The sequence below is a fragment of the Gastrolobium bilobum genome, unplaced genomic scaffold, assembly GCF_033153095.1.
Source record: "Gastrolobium bilobum isolate Gb01-03AN ecotype WA unplaced genomic scaffold, APGP_CSIRO_Gbil_v1 utg4939, whole genome shotgun sequence".
Taxonomy (NCBI): Eukaryota; Viridiplantae; Streptophyta; class Magnoliopsida; order Fabales; family Fabaceae; genus Gastrolobium; species Gastrolobium bilobum.
In genome coordinates this window covers 68,109-85,723 of record NW_026899541.1, presented here as the reverse complement: position 1 = coordinate 85,723, position 17,615 = coordinate 68,109, and the positions used below count along the sequence as shown (strand labels likewise).

Sequence of the window (17,615 nt, the reverse complement as noted above, 5' to 3'; positions counted from 1 at the left end):
AAACTCACAGTATTAACTTTAATTGCTACGCTTAGCATTTTAATCCCAAACTTTGGATTCTGAAACTACATAATTTTCTAAGATTTATCATATTTTTCTTATGATTTTCTGAGCAACTTTCCGGTACGCACTTTTCAAAGCCAGTACCGGTTTCTAGCACTAGTTCTCATCATTTGGACTTGAAACTCGTTTTACAAGTCCTACATGTTATTCTAGTAATTATCATGTACTTACTTTAATTTTCCGGGATACTTTTTCGGTATGCATTTATACCGACTAGCAGAACCGGTATCTGCACTTTTCTTCCGAAAAGCGACTTTCAGCATTCTTAATCACTTATCATAATTATTAAAGTCTCTTAATAATTATTAGGGTCAATTATGGAATCATTTCCTATTTTCACATAATTAATTAATTAAATACCTTAATTAACGGTGCGGGTTCTTACATTCACCCCACCTTTTTAGGATTTTGACCTCAAAATCAGAAACATACCTGGTCGAAACCCGGGGTACTGCCGGAGAAGCTCGTCCTCACGCTCCCAAGTACACTCCTCAGGAGTCCTTCCGGTCCACTGCACCTTGACCATCGGAATGATCTTGCTCCTCAGCTGTTTCTCGCCACGATCGAGAATTCTGAGTGGTCCGACGGGAGTCTTTAGGTTCTCCCGAACCTCCACATCATCCGGTTGTACCACGTGCGACATATCTGCTATGTACTTCCGAAGCTGAGACACATGAAACACGTCGTGGATGTTAGTCAGGTTCGGAGGCAAGGCAAGCCGGTAGGCAACAGGTCCTACTCTACCAAGAATCTGGTATGGCCCAATATATCGCGGGCTCAGCTTCCTCACTCCGAGTTCCCGACCTACACCGGTGACAGGTGAAAGTCTCACAAACACATGCTCACCCTCACTGAACTCCAGCGGACGATGCTTAACATCATAGTAGCTCTTCTGGCGATTCTGCGTCTTCTTCAACTTTTCACGGATCATCTGGATCTGCAAGGTGGTATCCTGGACAAAGTCCAAGCCAAAAAGCTCCTTATCCCCAACCTCAGACCAACAAGTAGGAGTCTAACACCTCCTACCATACAGTGCTTCGTAGGGCGCCATGCCCAGGCTAGCATGAAAGCTGTTGTTGTAAGAAAACTCAACCAACGGAAGGTACCTATCCCATGCCGAGCCTTGCTCCACCGTGCAAGCTCGCAACATGTCCTCCAAGGTTTGGATGGTCCTCTCAGTCTGTCCATCAGTCTGAGGGTGATAGGCGGTACTCAATCTCAACTGCGTACCAAAAGCCTCCTGCAGCGCCTCCCAGAACCGAGACGTGAACTTCGGGTCCCTATCACTAATGATACTCTCGGGCACCCCGTGAAGCCTCACAATCTCGCGGACATAAAGCTTGGCCAACTGCTCTGTAGTGAAGCTCACCTTCACTGGAAGAAAATGGGCAGACTTCGTCAGTCTGTCCACAATGACCCAAATAGAGTCACAACCCGCCTGAGTCTTCGGCAATCCCACCACGAAGTCCATGGAAATACCTTCTCACTTCCACTGTGGTACTTCAAGAGGTTGAAGTTCAGCAGACGGTCTCTGATGCTCAATCTTCACCTTCTGGCAAACCAAACACTTGGACACAAAGACAGCAACATCTTTCTTCATGCCCGGCCACCAGAAGTTCTTCTTCAAGTCTTGATACATCTTAGTAGCACCAGGGTGGATAGAAAACTGACCCTTATGACCTTCTGCCATAATCTCCTCCGTCAACGGGCCTCGAGGAACTACAATCCTCTGCTGAAACAAAAGCACTCCATCCTCATTCCAAGACACACTGTCTTGGTTCTTCACATAATCCAGACACTCTCTCTGAACTTGTGCCTCTTTAATCTTTTCAAGCATCTCGTTCACAACATCAGATGCTTCCAATCCGCGAAGTACACTCTCACACGGAGCGGTCACTGCCAAGTTGCGGAACTTCTCAACCACATCAAAGTTACCAAGTAACAAACTGGATGAACTACTGGATTTCCGACTCAAAGCATCAGCTACCACATTGGCCTTGCCAGGATGATACCTTAGCTCGAAGTCGTAGTCCTTTATGAACTCCATCCATCTCCTCTGCCTCATGTTCAACTCCTTCTGGTCGAACAGGTACTTCAAACTCTTGTGGTCACTGAACACCACAAACCTCAAGCCAAAAAGATAATGCCTCCAAATCTTGAAAGCAAACACAATAGCAGCCAGCTCCAAGTCATGAGTAGGGTAGTTCTCCTCATGAGGTTTCAACTGCCTCGAAGCATAGGCAATCACTTTGCCCAACTGCATCAACACACAACCTAGCCCCTTCCCGGAGGCGTCGGTGTAAAGCTCAATCTCAAGCGCAGGATCAGGAAGGACCAACACAGTAGCAGTAGTCAGTCTCTCCTTCAACTCCTGAAAACAGACCTCACACTCGTGAGTCCACACAAATGGAGTCTCCTTCCGAGTAAGGCGAGTCAATGGCAAAACCATGGTGGAGAATCCCTTGATGAACCTCCGATAGTAACCTGCCAAACCCAGAAAGCTCCTCACTTCTGTAACTGTCTTGGGTCTCTCCCAATCCAGCACGGCCTCAATCTTGTTCGGATCCACTGCAACTCCCTCAGCATAAATAACATGCCCAAGAAACTTCACAGACTTGAGCCAGAACTCACATTTGGAAGGCTTTGCATACAGCTTCTTCACCTTCAGCACTTGCAGAACAGTTCTCAAATGCCCCACATGCTCCTCCTCCGTCTTGGAGTAAATCAAAATATCGTCAATGAAGACGATCACAAACTGATCCAGGTACGGCTGGAAAATCCGGTTCATGTAATCCATGAACACAGCAGGTGCATTGGTGAGACCGAACGGAATCACCAAGTACTCAAAATGACCATATCTCGAGCGAAAAGCGGTCTTCGGGACATCCTCCGGCTTCACCCGAATCTGATGGTATCCGGACCGGAGATCAATCTTGGAATACACACAAGCACCCCTGAGCTGATCCAACAGATCATCAATCCGAGGAAGAGGATACTTGTTCTTGATTGTCACCTTGTTCAGCTGCCTGTAGTCGGTGCACAATCGCATTGTCCCGTCCTTCTTCTTCACGAAGATAACCGGTGCTCCCCAAGGAGACACACTTGGTCTAATGAAGTCTTTCGCTGAAAGATCCTCAATATGCTTCTTCAGCTCTGCCAACTCCGGTGGCGACATCCGGTATGGAGCTAAAGAGATCGGCCCCACACCAGGCAACAGATCTATGGAGAACTCTATCTCCCTCTGTGGCGGAAACTCAGGAATATCCTCAGGAAACACCTCGAGGAATTCCCTCACCACAGGAATGTCGGTGATGTCCTCCTGGGTACCACTCACCAAACCTCCCAACATGACATAACCGAATGCCCCTGCTCTCAAGGCTCTCCTAGCCTGCAGCAACGAAATGTACGGCGAGGAACTGGCTGTGGAATCACACGGAGACAACACTACACGCTTGGCACAACAGTCAATCATCACACAATTTCTGGATAGCCAATCCAAACCCAGAAAACCTCCAAGTTGGCCATCGGCAATCCTATCAGATCCACCGAGAACTCACGGCCATCCCACTGAAACGCCACATCGCGATGAACAGTGGTAGCATCATATCTTTCTCCGGTGGCGGTAGTCACCCGCATCGGTGGAGAAAGCACATCACTAGGCAACTCAAGCCCCACAGCAATCGGGGTAGCAACAAAAGAATGCGTAGCCCCAGAGTCAAACAACATATACACAGTTGATGAACCAATCGTAACAGTACCTCTGACAAGGTTCGGAGCTCGATCCGACTGCTGACGATACAGAGTATAAACTCTCCCAGAAGATGGTGGCACTGCCGGTGCCGAGGCAGGTGGAAGGGGAACCATCTGAAGTGGCACTGCCTGCACTGCAGTAACCCTCGTCGTCGCCGACGGACAATCTCTGGAGAGGTGGCCCTCCTTGCCACACTGAAAGCAAATCAACTGGCCGGTAGAACACGGCCCAAAATGAGTCTTCCCGCATCCCGAACACCTGGGAGCAGGAGGTCTCGCTGCACTCCCCTGAGCAGAAGTCCTCTTGAACTGACTCGGCGCCTGCCGAGCTGCCAACGGTTTACCCTTGCCCTTGTTCCCAAACTTCCGGTTTCGCCAAGAAGTGGAACTACCAGCTGCAACCTTCGTCGCCTCAGCAACCTTGGCCCTCTTGGCCTTACTCGAGCTGTGGTAATCTTCAATATCACGACACTGTTGAACCAGTGTCCCAAAATCTCTAGAAGCAGAACCAGCTAGGTAACCAGCAATATCCTCACTAAGTCCCCTGCGGAACTTAGCAGCCAGAAATGTAGGAGTAGGCCTCGCCATCCTGAAGTGTGCAAACTTCACCAACTGGTTGAACTTGGCCAGGTACTCGTCCACAGACAACGAGCCCTGAACCAATCTGTCAAACTCTCCCTGCTGCCTCTCCTGAGCGTCATATGGAAAGTATTGACCCAAGAAGAAATCCTCGAACATAGGCCAAGTCATCACATGACCCTGCATCTCGTAGACATGAGAAAGGTTTGTCCACCACTCATGGGCATCGCCCTCCAGCATGTAAGTAGCGAACATCAACTTCTGCGGATCTGTGCACTGCATGACCCGAAATATCTTGTCCAACGCCTGAAGCCAACGTGCAGCAGCAACAGGATCAAAGGATCCATCAAAGGCAGGTGGCTTATGCTTACGAAAAGCATTCAGCCGGCGATCGATCTCATCACGATCCTCAACAAAAACAGGGACGGTCTGCATGGCCCCTGTAAGATGACTGCCATCTCCCATCTGACTCTGAGAGTCATCCTGCAGACTGGGTGGAGGTGGTGGTGGTGGAGGTGGTGGCGGAGGAACATGGCCAACAGTAGGACCATTCCTCATCTCCTCCAACATGACTCTAAACATCGTCATGTTCGCCAGACGGTTGGCCTCCAACACGTCCTCAGTGGCCTTCCTGTTCGCCTCTCTGACGGCGTCCAACATGGCCTGGTTTGCCATTCTCATGGCCTCCTGGTCGGCTAGTCGGGCCGCCTGCATCTCAGCCAATGCAGCCAGGACAGGATCGGGCCGATCCTCCGAAGTCTCGCAGTTTCTCCCGGGTCTTACCATGACTCTGCACAAGTTACACAAATTATGAGTTGATCAGGCCCACGCAATGTGGTCACATATGCATTATCATAATAATACTCGACGGAGCAAACACACAAAACAGACACAACCAAACATCCTAATCATTACAATACATACAGACTTTTCCCTTGAACCGTTGCTCTGATACCATAAAATGTAACACCCCGTGTATACTCGGAATATTAACATTACATCGTATTAAGCGGTGCTTAATTAAAAATCGCGGAATATACTTTTTCTTTTCAATTATGACGTCATTATCAATTACCAACTTGATTACTTAATCAATTTCATAAAATATCGCCTGTATGTAAATTGCAATAAGACATCTACTGAAATACCTCAATATATAAATAAAGTGTGTATCTAAATCACGGTATTACATCTCGTAATCCGGACAATATCCTGATACATTATTACAACTTCAAAAGGCGCAAGACATAAATAAGACATAACAATACTATGTGTCATGGACAATCCCCATGCTAACCAAATAAGCATAGTAAACAACAAGTCTCAACATAAAACTCCATAAACATAACTGAAGCTATAAGCATAAACAGCATGCAAATCCAGCATCCAATCATGGCAGCATAATATAACAGCAATCTAACTCAGCTCCGGCCTCCTGCCGCCTGAGGTCTCAACATTACCTGACCCTGAAATAAGCATTCCCCAAACGTGGGGTGAGATCTCTAAACTAGAAATCTCAGTAAGACAAGGGGTCCTCAAGGATCTTCCACCCCAAGCACACTTACATGTGCAATATAAGTTCTAAAAGCATTTATATCATTATCAGTTCCAAAACTATGTAGTGCAACAAATATCTATGGCATGTGTGTAATCACTATCTACTGGCCAGAGAAATGTAGGAATACGTCTATTCCCTACATGTAGTACAAGGAACACCGCTTGCACCTCACCCACAGCCTCACCCTCTTGTATGTCCTACATACTCAGGCTTACCGTATAGGTGGAACACCTCCATGCATATCAACAAGGCACTAACATATAATAGCTCAACAACATTTCCAAAACATCAAAATCATGTAACACAGCATGCATATACCATATCCCCATGGGACATGGTGGAACCACAACATGGCTAAACCGAGGACACGAAAGCTTACCTCTAAGCTAGCTATCCAAGCCAAGAGTCCACACAAGCTCAAAGTCCAAACAGAGCAGAATCACAATCTGTTTTAGACCAACAATTATATCAATAATCACATTCTAATATTTACAATGTTTAACTAGACATCTTGAGATTTCCAACAATATACTTTATGTCTCAATCGGAGTTGTATAACTCCGGTTATGATTTACGCAAGGTGACTGCTGCAAACGGAATTTCCAGCAACCAAAACGCGACTTAAAATAGACACTGCGATCAAACCACTGATCTAATGGCTACAAAATTTACAGAGTTGTATCCCTATGTGTTAGCTTCACATAGGTCCAAACCTCACTCAATTTAGAGCTCTGTAGCTCGAGATATCTCAATTTTACTAAACTAGGTCGTTGCTGTCACATTTGCACAAAACAGGTTTCTGGTCATTTTCACAGGTGGTAATCGATTACCAAGTACTGGTAATCGATTACTGCACATGGTAATCGATTACCACCAGCAAGGTAATCGATTACCACACATGGTAACCGATTACCAATCAAAAGTAATCGATTACCACGCGGGCAGAACAGCATTATGCAGATTTTTTCTGCATAATCCGAAGCCAAATTGCCATCCCATGACCCAAGGTCCGGTCTTGACCCAAAACAGAAGTTCAATACCACATTTTAGACTTAGATTAACAACCTTAAGCTTGAAAGATTAAAGTTAACTCATTTTATAACATAAACCAGCCATTTTCATGAAAATTCAAAGGAAAGTTCAAGGTATACCAATGGAGGTTCAAACTCAGCCACAAGGAAGGCTCTTGGAGCTCTCCAACAAGGTTCAAAGATTCTGACTTGAACACAAAACGGAAATGCCAACAAAGCTTGGCCCTTTCTTCACAAAGGAAGCTCCTTGGAGCTCAAAATGCCATTACAATGGCTCAACAACTCCAACCTCCAAAGTCAGCACCAAAAGCACCCCAAAACAACTCACCAACTCAGAAACCAAGCCTCTCACACAACCACAAGGTGTTTACAAGGAAGAATCAAGAGAAAAGATGATCATTTGGTGGTTTCTCATGAAGAAATGGTGAAGACAAGCCAAAGAAGCACCAAGTCAGCAATGGAATAGTGTAAACTGATCAGCCCCCAAAGGTGTTCACGTAGGAATGAGGTTCTAGGGTTTTGTGCCCACTTAATGAGTGTATTTATAGCCAAAACCCACTTAAACTCACAGTATTAACTTTAATTGCTACGCTTAGCATTTTAATCCCAAACTTTGGATTCTGAAACTACATAATTTTCTAAGATTTATCATATTTTTCTTATGATTTTCTGAGCAACTTTCCGGTACGCGCTTTTCAAAGCCAGTACCGGTTTCTAGCACCAGTTCTCATCATTTGGACTTGAAACTCGTTTTACAAGTCCTACATGTTATTCTAGTAATTATCATGTACTTACTTTAATTTTCCGGGATACTTTTTCGGTATGCATTTATACCGACTAGCAGAACCGGTATCTGCACTTTTCTTCCGAAAAGCGACTTTCAGCATTCTTAATCACTTATCATAATTATTAAAGTCTCTTAATAATTATTAGGGTCGATTATGGAATCATTTCCTATTTTCACATAATTAATTAATTAAATACCTTAATTAACGGTGTGGGTTCTTACATTGCTCTATATGTTGATGATCTGATTTTCTTGGGTAATGATGAAGGGATGATTCAAGACTTTAAGAAGAAAATGATGAAGGAGTTCGAGATGACGGATCTCGGTCTGATGAGGTACTTTCTTGGTCTGGAGGTCAGACAAGATAAATCTGGGATCTTCGTCTCTCAGGAAGCCTATGCAAAAGGACTTCTAGAGAAGTTTAAAATGACAGACTGCAACCCGGTTTCAACGCCAACGGAACCCAGGTTGAAACTTTCGAAGTATGATGGAGGAGAGATAGTTGATCCGAGTTACTACCGGAGTCTAGTTGGAAGTCTGAGATATTTGACGTGTACGAGGCCGGATCTGTGTCTGAGTGTTGGAATCATAAGTCGATTTATGGAAGACCCGGGGTACACTCACTGGAAGGCGGCTAAGAGAATTCTGAGATATGTGAAGGAAACAACCTCACAAGGACTTCATTACTCGAAGTCGGACAAATACAAGTTGACGGGTTATTCAGACAGTGATTGGTGCAGAGATGTTGATGATAGAAAGAGCACGGCTGGCTATGTGTTTTTCATGGGAAACACGGCTTTCACGTGGGTGTCAAAGAAGGAACCCATTGTGACCCTGTCTACATGTGAAGCTGAGTATGTTGCGGCATCTTGGTGTGTTTGCCATGCAATATGGCTAAGGAATTTACTAAGCAAGCTGGAGCAAGGGCAAGTCGGTGCAACCGAAATCCGAGTTGACAACAAGTCTGCAATCGAGTTAGCAAAGAACCCGGTCAATCATGAGAGGAGTAAGCATATTGATGTCAGGTTTCATTTCATCCGAGATCAAGTCAAAGAAGGAGAAGTGGAGCTGACTCATGTTGCAAGCCGAGATCAAGTTGGAGATATTTTTACAAAGCCCCTGCCGACGTTGTTGTTTGAAAATTGCAAGAAGAAGATGGGAATGAAGGATGGTAGAGATATTAAAGTTTAAGGAGGAGTTTTGTTGGGTTTTAAACTTTATTTGAATAAAAGAAAATAGAAAATGAAAGGTTTTTTTGGTGAAGAGGTGTGTATCTTAGGAATTTGTTAGTGGACATTAATGTGTTTAAAGTTTCTAAGAAGTAGTCATTAATGTGTTTAGATTTCCTAAGTTAGTCATTAGTATTTCTAGTTATTTGCTATTGCTTTTAAATAGTACCATGTAAATCATTTGAATGTAAAAAAAAAAGGCTTGAATGTTAAAAGATATACAAAGAGGTATATTCAGAGAACTCCTTGTGTGTTTGAAGTGTTTGAGAGAAACACCATTAGAGGACCTGTGATTCACAGGCTTGGGGAGAAGAGGAAGGAAGAATAATTATTGAGCTCAAGTCAGATTCTGCAAGCAAGGGAAATCCTCATCAAATCAAAGGGGTGAAGGAGGGACATGAAACTACAGAAAATCCTACACCTCTTGCTCAATGCTAATCAACCGAACCATGAAAGGAAAGAATGAAAACTTGATGATCGTTGTCCTCTTATGTAGCTGACGGTTTGTGAGGAATAGGGAGGAGGAATTTAACATGCAAGCTTGAGAGGGGAATAGTGTGCTTGGTACTTTGCTGTCTCCTTTTGAACTCACGGTTAGTGGGAGGGATAATGTGGGAGAGGATACAAGCGTGATTTGTGGTGTGCCTCTTGGAGGGTTTACGGTTATGAGGGGCATTAGGGAAACTAAGCATGATTCTGATTCAAGGATGAATAATCCATTTTCTTGGGGTATTCCTTTATTATGCGCATGGAGTGCAAGGGAATAAGGTGGGACTGAGTTTGATGCAAGAGAATGAGATAGGAGTTCAGCTTGTAGTTCTTTCAAGTTTGCGCATTGGGAGAGAGGATAGATGGATAAGAGATTGTCTTTTGACCAATGGTGAGACATACATGCATATTTTGGTTTTGGGATAAGCTAAGGATTATGAGTGGAGGAATATTGGGCTGACTTAACCCCAATTTACAAACTTGGCCGTGGCCCATGAGGGAAATTAGACTCAATAGTTTACCTAAGCCATATTATTTCATGTAGCTATAAGTTGTGACTAGAGTTTTCATAAAGAGTACTTAAAAGTATTCCCATCTTACACATACTTGGGCTTTTAATTCATGATATGCATTCACCTCCACCATGGTATTTTAAATAATTCCTAAGGGGTCACTTATCACATTGTAATATGTTATTAATTATTATTTCAAGTTCCCACAAGGTAGTGACTAGGGTTTCTAAATAAATTATAATTAGACTCAATGCTCTCCTTTCTTAACTAGTGTTTTGAATTTTTAAATTACATAAATATTCGCTTAATATTTCCATTAAAATAATTTTCCTAATTAAATTAATTTTACTCTTCACAAAAATTAAATTCGAGTTTCAAGCATGCTACACACCCCTAATTACAAGTTATGTGATTTCCTAATTTTTGCAGGATGTTACACTCTCCCCACCAAATTTGAAGTTTGTCCCCAAACTTTGTCCTACCATTCCCATACTATTCCAGTTGGCAGCCAAACAAAATTACATTAGAGTAAGACCTTAGATCACATTCAGCTGGCATCTATAACAGTCATCAATTAATTCAGGGTATTACAAACAAATCGTACTTTACAAGTTCATTAGATAATATATAATAAAATCATACTTGTACGAAAGGAAATAAAAACTTTCCTAAGCATAATCATAAATAAACAATTGTCTGGTTCTCTTTAAACAACATCAAATTCATACTGCAACAGGGACGGAGTAAAACCAATATATAATCTTAATCAACGAAGAACTCCAGTTATCCCTAAATCATAATAAGGCTCAGGGCTGTATTACAAAATTAGTTGGCAACTAACAAATCCATTTGTACAATATTTCTTCACTATATAAATTTTATACTTGATGGTTGACAGAAAAAAAACAACCACCTAGGTCTCCTAATTCATGGTCTCCTTTAGGACCTAAAAAAGAAAAATCCTATTCCATGCCTGTATACATTTGAGGTTATCCCTTAACATTATTTTTCATGCTCCTTGTTTCTTATGCGTGTCCTTACCGTTAACCTGCCATTCTCTTACTGATACACCTGCTATTCTTACTACAATTAAAAGACACATCATTATCTACCAGATAGTTCTATATTTTTATGCATCATTGCTAGAAATTAATTCAGTGCACACGGTTACTTTCCAACCGACAATCCCAAATTAGACCATTTTAACACAACTGAATATACCTGCCTATTACTCGTGCAGTCAGAAGACTAATTATCTGAGACCTTCCCTAACACTCATTTTATCTTTGCAGTTGACTTGATACAATTTAGAATTTCACCCACTTCCTACTTACTCCTTACATATGAAAAAATTCAATTCAATAAACACTTCACAACTAATTACCTGACTTGACAACCATCACAAGTAGAATTCCACAAATCAATAGTCTACAGAACAACGAGTAAGTAAAACAGAATGCATCATATTCCAATTTACAATGTAGAGGGGTCTTCGTAAAATCACAGAATTTCATCACAGACAGAATTTTAGTAAATGTTTTTATTTTCTAAAGATCTTAATCCATCACTATTGGGGTATAAAATTTTAACAACATCAATTAAGTTAACAGCACATTATTTGCTACTATCTTGCGGAAACGGAATTACATTAATGAGTACTGCTTTTGTCTAGAGCTTAGGGTTTAGGGGACACCTCTAATTAAACTCTAACTACGAAGTTGAATTAAGGACACGAGTAAGGATACCTAGATTCCAAGATACTAACTTCTAATTGCCATAATTACAAGAGATGTTAGGCTTGTTTGTTTATTCTGTAGCTACTGTCTAATATTTTTCTAAAATCAAATGTAACCAAATCTATCCTTTTACAACGTACTCAACAAATCAGGATACCAAGCAGTCATGTATGCAATTAATTAATTCTAGCATGCTCTTCGTACATATCACGTACGGTGGTACCTCTCATACAGTTTGTCAAAACACCCATGTTAGGAAACTTTCTCGAGCTTTCCGTTGTCCTAGGTACCTAGGATGTAATTGACTCCACTGATCAGAAGATCCATTAACTATGATATGACATACTTTCCAATCATTATACACATCACAATTTAAACAGCTACCAATTATAATCCATCACAAAAACCAGGCTTTCATAATTCACATGCACAATAACCACATTCAACATCTTAATTGCAGTTAAATATCCCTTTAAAGTGGAAAATAATAACAAAAGGAAAAATACAGTCACTGACAAAGCTATACTTTTCACAACAAACTCGGTTCTCATACTCTTCCTAGCATATACTATACATCAAATTCATTTTCCAACAGAAAAGAGGGTTCCTACATTCAAATACTCAAAACAAAAGGATTAACACACCAGACTCCCAAATTACAAGAGTTTTCATGAAGCAGTTAGACTAAAACAGCACATACGCATTAAGATCATGAAACACATATAATTTCTTGAGCACAGCACCCAAACCGATTTGAACTAAGCAATACTACTATAGAGTTCACATTCTAGACGGTTAAAACAATTTAAGCAATTCATAAACTCAAATTCTGATATCTTACCAAAAATTCAATTTCAAATACTTCTTTTTAATTGCTACACCCAACAAACTGATACCCAAAGCTAATAATATATTTTCATAATTTCAATTTATCAAACTGAAGACTCCTCATTAAATTTCTATCCTAACAAGCCAATACCAAGATAAAGTTTTCATGTATTTAATTTATCAAACAGAGATCACTCACTTTTAATACAACTTAAACATCAATTCATTACTAAGTCCACTTATATGGTTCTACAATTTTAGTTTCTTTGTTCCGATTATTCAAGTCATTCCCTAGATTAGATTCTCACATAATTTCAAACATATGTACCAAAACCACTAAACAAAACTTTTTCATTAATTGATTCTCGGTGTTTGAGAGTTTGATACTACCGTGTTACCGAAGAATGTGTTGGCCAGACCCATTCCTAGTCACAGCTGGAGTATCACCTCATCACACACTGGGAATCGGCAAATTCCATACTTCATTATTCATTCGTCATTCAGGCATTAACCAATTACAATCTGCTACACATCAGACTTCTCTCTTGAAGAGGTTTTCGTGTCTCATAAATACTAATTCTACCTTCGTCATGCCAAGCAACGAGCGGATCCTACTCACTGCATGACATACACGACAGTAGTCTCAAGATTGAGACACGGTTCCCACTTCAGGATAGAATCTCAGATAATCCGTTATACAATTAGTCTATTCAAACATTTCAATCCAACTGCAACATAGTACAGTCAGACAACTCTTGCGCCATGTAGTAACAGCAACAGTTCAAGTCAAATAATTCAATGCAGCGAATGGACATCACAACCGAACAAGGCATATAATAAAACAGAACACAGTATGCAGCAACCCGAACAACATCAATAATATCAACAACAAACTAGTCAATCAATTGAACAGGTCAAACTCAATTTCTAAACCAGGCTATACGTATTTCTGCACAACTGACCTCTACTTATAAAGTCAACAACAAGGTAAATCCATACAATACTGTCTACATCTCAGAAAACCAAACAATATCTCACACAATTCTCAAGAATTAAAACTGCTCCGAGTAATAAATTTCAAACTGCTTTAAGTAAACAACGCCACAAAGTGATTTCAGTGTATTCCAGAATAATTCTAATATTTCAATTATACTAACTCTCACAATTTAACAAAATAATTCAGCACGTGCCAATCTTGATTCAAACAGTACAGTAATTTTTATGCTCACATTCAGCAGCTAGCAAACAGTTCAGCAGCTATATTCAAACAACAAGGATTCAACAAACATATACAATCAGCAAACAATTCAACAACAATACACACATACCATGAATCAAAACTGCTCTGATACCATTTAGTGTGACACCCTCCCTTGTATGCATCCAAGGGAAGAGTCTGCTAAAACTGATTAGAGACGTAACGTTGACGTGTAAAATTCTTGTATTTCTAAAAACAATTTGATGTTACCAATTAAAATCTTGCTTGGAAAACTGACTTCACAAAATAAAAGCAGCAACTAAATTTTTGGAAAGGCTGTCGTTGCGCAACTCTGATTTTTCTTGAAAACAGCCTGTCTTGCAAAAATCATGTAAATTCGAAATCAACAGCTTAAAAACATATTCTTTGACATATAGAAACTAGACATCTGGGGCTTCGCGTACATATAAATTATAAGCGAATCGGAGGTGAATAGCACCACGAAACAGAACTCGCAAGGTACTTAAAAATTCATTGTATTTTTCCAGAAACCTCCTGACTTGTAAAAATCATAATAAATCGGAATTTTAGAATTCATTGTAAAGTTTATATAATCTGAAAGTACACAATTGGGGCTTTACGTACATAAGAATTATACCTCATTCGGAGGTCTGTAGCCCCAGAACGACAACTCGTAGAGTGCTCGCAAAACAGTTCAAAAATCCTAATTTAAGTACAACAGCAATTCTTTTCTCGAACTAATTACTAGAATTATAAACATCATGCTACAATTCTTTTCAAAACAGAATATACATCATGGCATGCCATTCTTTAAGAAACTACATCAAGGTCAAATATTCAGAATACACTCAACAGAGACAGCGAGCAAACAGCAAGGTTGTCAACAACATAATTTAACAGAATTGTCATGTCATCAAACACTTCCTCAAATGCTTCTAAGTCCGCCTGCAATTTATAAAAATTGAGCCCCCGAAGGGATGAGAAAAATCCCAGTAGTGTGGCAATAAAACCAATAATGCAACAATATTAAACTAAGCACAGAATTCCAAAACAGTCGCATCAACATTAAAATTTCGTACAGCTGTTAATCATCATCTTATTGCGTATATAACGCCATGGTCATGTACATTCATAATAGTCATGTTAGTGCGTATATAACGCCATTTCCTTGTACGCTCATAGCACCGTCGTACACGTACTAATATACACAATGGATATTCCATAATGGCTCCTCAAAGGTGAATTCCAACTGTGGCCTATGCGGACGGAAGCCAAGTGTCCCATACCCTGGTACCGAACGGATGCCTATATGATGCGTGCTCAAACGTATGCATTTTTATATAAATATTCTAGTCCATGAGCAGCATGAAATTCGTGCATGTATGCCATGATATGCTTCACACACAAACAAGAAACAAATGAATTATGAGGTGTATATGCGTGACTAGATCATCATCATAATATCATATATTTCATGTACTTTCAGTACCAAATTGCCACATAACAATTACTTCTCATAACAGAATTTTCCATCTTGTCACATTCATAGGCAGCATACATAGAGCATATAACAACACATTAATCCAAGGCACGTGTGAGCAACAATTCACAATTCTATACGCTAGCTAATAGTCACATTAGGTAATACGACCAAACACTTACCTCGAGTCTTTAACATTTTTAATCAAAACATCACCAATCAGCCCACTCTTTTAGAGGTTAGCACACCTAACAAACATATGTACCAAGTCAGAATTCATCACATATATTTCCTATACATTACATAGCTTCCCCATTCTCCTAAATCCTTAGTTTATAGTCGGTTTCCGGGTCAATATACCAAGCGAATTTTCTGCCATAATATTAATTTACCAATTGTCCTTAATTGACAAAATCCAAGGTATTCAATACATGCATGTTCGGTTTTCAATCATTACTAGGTGCTTAGCATATTTATTTTATCTCTTCTACACATTATATAGTGTTTTCCACCCTTCCTAGTACTTGGTTTATAATCAAATTTCAAAGCCCATAACTAGCAAATTTTTCAGATTTAAGAGTGCATTACTAATGGTTATCAGGATACTAAACCAATGTTTCTAACACATGTAGGTCCGGTTCTTTAGCCATCAACAAGTCGCTTATAATTTATTATTTTACATGGCATGTCCTACAAGCATATGAGTATACTAATGAGACCTTCATGATTCTTACACTAAACTAATTTTCTGGCTCATATTAATCTGCCCACTCGTTAACAGTACTAGAATTTAAGGTTTTCTATGCATACCATTTCGGTTTGCAACCATCCACAAGGTGTATCAAATTCTTATTTACCTAACACTTTCTACAAGACTTAGGAGGCGATGAAGAGTCTTTACTATTCTGTCCAATTAATTATTACTACATGCAAAGCTAGGTTCATAAATTAATCCAAGGAAACAGGCCTACAAATTAAAGAGAGCTATTTCCATGCTCACATGTCAAATTATTTTGTGCTTGCAAGCACCATGACCAATGCTTGTTCGTATGAGCAGAATCAAGGGAAAATGCCAAAACAAAAGAAACTTTCTTCCTAGGATATCTATGCCCACCGAAACAGGGACGGAGAAGGGAGGTTTGAGATGGACTTACATCTTCTTGCAGACACACAAACGGTCACCAAGCAGTCAAGGATCAGCCTTTTCCCCCCTCCCTATGCTCCACGAAATAGAATCCAGTTACTCCCTCTTGTGCTGGCTATGTGCACAAGGAACAGAATGGCAGTGAGAGTATAACTTCAATCTACATGCAGAAGGCCCTCCATCAAAGCGAAGAGAATAAGGAGAAACAAGGGAGTAAAGCAAATGCAATACCTCCGTGCTTGGGGATCATTGACCGAACAAGAGAAAGAAGGAAGAGACTGCTTGGATGTTTTGCTCCTTCTCATAGAACTCACGGCTTGGGGAGAAGAGGAAGGAAGAATAATTATTGAGCTCAAGTCAGATTCTGCATGCAAGGGAAATCCTCATCAAATCAAAGGGGTGAAGGAGGGACATGAAACTACAGAAAATCCTACACCTCTTGCTCAATGCAAATCAGCCGAACCATGAAAGGAAAGAATGAAAACTTGATGATCGTTGTCCTCTTATGTAGCTGACGGTTTGTGAGGAATAGGGAGGAGGAATTTAACATGCAAGCTTTGGGTTCTTCTCTAGCTGGTCTACGGTCTTGAAAGGGGAATAGTGTGCTTGGTACTTTGCTGTCTCCTTGTGGACTCACGGTTAGTGGGAGGGATAATGTGGGAGAGGATACCAGCGTGATTTGTGGTGTGCCTCTTGGAGGGTTTACGGTTGTGAGGGGCATTAGGGAAACTAAGCATGATTCTGATTCAAGGATGAACAGTCCATTTTCTTGGGGTATTCCTTTATTATGCGCATGGAGTGCAAGGGAATAAGGTGGGACTGAGTTTGATTCAAGAGAGATAGGAGTTCAGCTTGTAGTTCTTTCAAGTTTGCGCATTGGGAGAGAGGATAGATGGATAAGAGATTGTCTCTTGACCAATGGTGAGACATACATGCATATTTTGGTTTTGGGATAAGCTAAGGATTATGAGTGGAGGAATATTGGGTTGACTTAACCCCAATTTACAAACTTGGCCGTGGCCCATGAAGGAAATTAGACTCAATAGTTTACCTAAGCCATATTATTTCATGTAGCTATAAGTTGTGACTAGAGTTTTCATAAAGAGTACTTAAAAGTATTCCCATCTTACACATACTTGGGCTTTTAATTCATGATATGCATTCACCTCCACCATGGTATTTTAAATAATTCCTAAGTGGTCACTTATCA

The 17,615-nt window shown here is 40.7% G+C and overlaps 1 long non-coding RNA gene across 6 annotated transcripts; it reads right to left on the bottom strand.

Annotated features, from left to right (window-relative positions):
• Nucleotides 1-5,054: 5,054 nt before the first annotated feature.
• On the bottom strand, nt 5,055-17,311 carry LOC133291249 (uncharacterized). Of its 6 annotated transcripts, XR_009748784.1 has the most exons (7): nt 16,842-17,311; nt 16,637-16,769; nt 16,416-16,565; nt 15,444-15,509; nt 11,958-12,024; nt 6,330-6,396; nt 5,545-5,858 (listed from the first exon to the last, which is right to left on the bottom strand). It is a non-coding gene; the product is annotated as an uncharacterized LOC133291249 (long non-coding RNA). The 6 variants fall into 6 exon arrangements; XR_009748783.1 differs by lacking the exon at nt 11,958-12,024; XR_009748785.1 differs by lacking the exons at nt 5,545-5,858; nt 6,330-6,396; nt 11,958-12,024 and adding an exon at nt 5,055-5,182.
• Between the last annotated feature and the right edge of the window lie 304 nt (nt 17,312-17,615).